Below are 5,229 nucleotides of genomic sequence, written 5' to 3'. Positions count from 1 at the left end.
CAAAGTATTTCTTAGTACCAGAGAGTAGCACAGAGTACATCAATGTATTCAACAAAGCTCCTTTAAGTATCACAGGGTATACTGGAAATTATGAAAGGCAGCACAAAGCACAGAATGAAGCAAACTACAACACTGGTGATAAAATATGATACCAAAGGGAGCTGATCCCAAAGCACCAAAAAGTCTACACCAAAAAGAACAACACAGTAAATTAAAAGACATTCTAGACTATCGTTACATTACTGGTTTATGTTATTATGTTATTTAGAAAAAATATTACATTACATTACACTATAATGTAATAAACTAGTAATAACATAAGAAGTTATTACGTTATGGAAAAAGCTATTAAGCTATTACGGATTTCAAGATTTTATTATTTAATATTTTATTATATATTATTTTTACTACGTTATGGGTTTTATTACATTAATTTGATTTTACTACATTATGAGCAGTTAATATATTATGGTCAATTATTATGTTTTGAATTTAGAGAAACTAGTAATTTAAAGCTAAGATTTTACCTTTTCTTTTTTAGACTATATTTCTCACAGAATTTGGAACAGTGCGCTTGGGTGAATTTGGGAAAGTCAATGAAAAGTACAGTATACTACTAATTATAAAAAATATAATCAAACATCATATACTTAATATACCTCATTAATGTATTTATCAGTTAGGATACAGTTTTTTACTATCCTGTAAATATATTTTTTGTTCACACAGTTCAACCTTTCTGTCAACCACTAATTCAGATCCTTCGGAAAAAGTAGCAATAAGTTACTTGCCACCAGAAACCTTGGCAGATGAGATGTTCAATGCTAAAAGGTAAAGAGCTTTGCACCAGGATGGGAAATTACCAGTTGGTCAATCTCGGAACCCATCGTCTATCCGTCTGACGACGATTAGACTCTGGGGGCGACAGCCAATATTTCGGGGTTTCCGGTGTAGCCAGCGGACATCCGGGCCAAGACTTCTTCTTCCGTGCGCTGGCCATTGTTTACAGTCCGACTAGCAATTTGAGAAGCGAGAATGGAGTTGCCAGCCATCATTATGTTGTCATAGCTACCAATCATATTTGTCTGGTAAAATAGTGAAATGAGTAAAAAGGTAAAAAATGTGTGGATTTTGTGAACAGTTTCTTTGGCTGGTTGAGAAAATAGTTTTCTTTCCTGCTTTGCACACTACAGATTTCCCACATATTTCTGCTAATCAAATTCCATAAATCAAATTCCATGACATATAGTGCAACTTCAGTCATTTTCCATAACTGTCCCAGGTCATTACCAAGGTTTATATGACAATGGGGACCATGAAAATACCAAGGACACAAAGCAAGGGGAAACACAGAAAAATAATTTTGGGCGTATGGTTGTGGATGTATTCTCAATACTATACTCAAAATGCTATTGATCCATTTTGGGAAAACATATTACAGTAAAATTATGTATTATTTCATATCTTTAAAATATATTTTAAAAAGTTTCCTAATATATTTTGATTTAACATTGTTACAATGTAACAATTGTGTCTCATCAGTATAGCTATGACAAACAATCAAATGTACAAACAATCAAATGTACATTCCATGCACTGCTGTAAAATAAGGTTTCTAAATGACTTATATGTTGGATTTTTGGTGCTGTATCTGACTTTCTGAGGAGAAGTTTTTAACCTGACAACAACAATTTAACAATCACAATGACAAAAAGATAATAATGACTTATGTTTTATTTGCAGTGACATTTGGTCAGTAGGATGCATACTCCATGAGCTGTGTACTCTAAAGCTAGCAGTAAGTATTACCCAGAGTTTTCATGGTCTTGGGTTTGGACCTAATTGTTCTCTGTCTTGGTCTCGGGCATCAGTCTCAAACTTCATATGTAATGTTATATATATATTATATTATATATATATATTATTATATTATATAATATTTTCCCCTGTAGCTGCCCAAATTCAGTTAGAAGCATTGCTTGACAACAGTTTATTGGTTTTGACTACCGTTGTTCTTGGTCTTGACTTGGGTGGTCTTCAATAGAGAAGGGTCTGGCTGCAGACCTCCAGTGCCAGGCCCCTCTCTGTTTGCTCCAGCAGCAGGCCCCTGTCATGTGATCCTGATCACCTGGGGTCTGCTGCAGGAGGTGGAAGTGACATTGATTTTTGAAATTATATGAACGTGAAGGAAGTAGAAGGACTTTCAGCATCTAACTTTATTTCAAATCGACAATATTTAAAATAAATAAATTCATGAATTTACTTTAAACATGCAAATATGGTTATTGCTTCAGTCATAGTTTACAGTTTCATCACAATGGGAGCTGGTCTTTCATATTAAAAGCCATCACTCAATACACATTGAGTGAATTTACATGCACACAATAATGCGACTATTGCCAATACTGCAGGCACTGGAGGCAATAGTCTGATTAAGCCGTTTACATGATTGCATAAACTGACTACCACTGTTATCTGTTTTTTTCATTAAGACTTATATAATATCCCCTACAGAGCGGTTACCATGCTGATATAACCTCCTCCTTCATGTTGTCCTTTATGTCTTTTAGAACTTTGAATATTTTCTAACAATAATTATCCTTCAGTTCTCAGCAGACAATACAGCCAAGCTAATCCCCAAGATACTACGTGGTCCTTACCCGTCTCTCCCAGAGTGCTACTCACTTGAGCTCTGCGAACTCCTGAGTGACATATTCAGGAAATACCATGACTTAAGACCTTCAGCCAGCGAGATTCTGGGGAGACCCTTTGTTATTAGTTTTCTCTCAAAAAAGGTTTGACTTAATTACCACAAAAGAACACCACATATGTCCCACATCTCTAATTTATCCTACCAACTTTCCTGTATTAGTAGATATTGCCGTCTTTCCCAAGTGTTATAAAATACTACTGAATGGGCATGTAATACACAACTTGCGTCACTCTCGATCAACTGACAACCTAAAAGATGAGAAAATTTAAATATCTGTCGATTCCTTTTTCTACCTGTTTGTCCATTGACACTTTCTATGTTTTTTGGATAGAGCAAAGAAACTGTGGAGGAACTTCACACCAATGTGGACAGGCTGAGAGCTGTGGCAGACAGTTTGGAGCGTGTGCACCAGGGCACCACCATTGGCAGTCTGACGGGGGGAGTGATCGGGGCAGTGGGGGGTATTACGTCCATAGTGGGCCTTATTCTGGCCCTTTACTGTCGGGGCCTCCCTTTGTGGTCACTGGGGTCGGTATAGGGGTGGCTACAGCTGGTGGGGCCACTGCTGGTGTCTCGAACATCACTAATATGGTCAACCAATCCTCTGATCGTAAAGCTATCCGAAACATCATTAAAGAGTTTGACGAGAAAATTAATGCTGTAGTCATGTGGCTTCAGGAGATCAACATGGCTTAGAGAATATCAGGAGGAGTATGACTCAGCTGACAAAGCTGATTCACTTGACCTTGAGCGTAGCAATTCCAGTCAAGAAAACCTAGCAAGGCTTGGCATCAGGCTGGGAGGGGAGTGGGCGGCATTGCTGAACTGGCCCGACTAGCTCAGGTGATGAGCATTGGCAGGGTGGCAGCACAGACAGCCAGGGCAGTTCGTGTGTGGCAGAGGTAGCAACAGGTGTGCTCTCTGGTTTGTTTGTGGCAGCAGATATCTTCTTCATTGCCATGGATGCTAAAGAGATCCACCATATTAGACAAGCAAAGGAAGCACTGGTAAAAGACAAAATCTGTTCTGAGGTAGTACCTGCGGCTGACAGCAGAGCATTAGTGCCCATCTCTGACAGATCTGCACTAGTACCCTCCACATCGGAGGCCACGTCTAACCCACAGGCTGATCCAATCAGATCTGAGATCATGAGATTTGTCCGATCAATCAGGGAGACAGCAGAGAATTTGCAGCAAGTCTTGGATGATCTGAAAGTCAGCATCTCAGTTATCCCTATATTAGAGGATGAGAGAGACTGTCCTGCACCCCAAAGGTTACAGATCCAATCCCAACAACAGCTAGTGTGTGCTTCCGGGTCAAAGTGTCCTTGAGCAAGCTACTCCCAGGCACTGCTTCTGGCCTCAGGTGAATTTGTGCATATATCCAGTCAGATGCTTAGATCGATATGCAAGAAACAAATACATTTTAATGTGTGACTGATTGCTGTAAATACCTAAATAATACCTAAATAATTTTATTTTGTTGGTATATTCAGGTACATGTACATGAATCAGTGCATCTGACTGAATCAATATTACAGTCTCACCCCCCTGAATCTTCCGTTGCATGTAGTGGACCAACTAAGACTGACTTGCAACCAATTAAAAGATGTTTATTCACTGAATGGAATTATGCAACTATTAAACGTGATAGGGTTAGTTAGATAGGGATAGTTCTAATCTTGTACAGATTATATCAGCATGCAACCAATTAAAATATCTTTTGTTTTTTGGCTACATACAATGAGAACTGAATGTGACTGTTCTAGTAAATGTTGTAAAAGCAACAACATGTCTCAGTTGTAGCATCTCTTAACTCTTTGCCACTGAAAATAGTACTGTTTCCCATATCATGCCCAGCTGTGTGAGTATGATAGATACAATGTCTTCAGAAAGTATTCAATCTCCTTGATTTTTTCCTCATTTTCTGGTGCTGCAGTCTGAATTCAAAATGGATTAAACTGGGTTTTTTGTGAACTGTCTACACAAAATCCTCCATATATGAACATGTTTAGGAATTTAATTTGTAAATTTGTTGAAAATGAAATAAAGAAACGTCACGCAAGTTTGCCTTTATAAATCTCAAACATTTTTCCATATTCTTGCTTGCTTAAAAAATGCCAAAAAATGTTTAGGAGTGTTTGCTAGTCACCAACTTCCCAATTTGCCTGCTATGATGGTGTTAAATACAGATGCCTCATATGCATTTGGTTTGATAGATTCTGATTTGACAGAAGTTGTGTTTTAAAATAGATTAGCCTTGTCACAGTCACCAAACTAGCTACATACTAGCTTTAGCTTACTAGCTCTCTAGCTAAGAGTCATGGTATGTATCTTTTCAAATTCTACGTCAGATCTCAACATTATGTGGTACTTATTTTTTTTCTGTACTGATGAAGGAGCAGGGAACAGCAGGACAAAGCCATGATAATCTTATGCAGTTGAGGAGTAAATTGCTCAGAATGGGAATCTTCATAAATTTAACCGGTTGACAATCATGCCATTTATTACAATGTA

The 5,229-nt window shown here is 37.9% G+C and overlaps 1 pseudogene; it reads left to right on the top strand.

Annotated features, from left to right (window-relative positions):
• Positions 1-814: 814 nt before the first annotated feature.
• LOC139653831 (uncharacterized) lies at positions 815-4,044 on the top strand (annotated as a pseudogene).
• Positions 4,045-5,229: the final 1,185 nt, after the last annotated feature.

The sequence above is a fragment of the Centroberyx affinis genome, unplaced genomic scaffold, assembly GCF_046629955.1.
Source record: "Centroberyx affinis isolate AG114_WGS23_722 - 3 ecotype Tasmania unplaced genomic scaffold, CSIRO-AGI_Caff_v1 ptg000138l_1, whole genome shotgun sequence".
Lineage (NCBI taxonomy): Eukaryota > Metazoa > Chordata > Actinopteri > Beryciformes > Berycidae > Centroberyx > Centroberyx affinis.
This window is presented reverse-complemented; position numbering and strand designations above follow the sequence as displayed.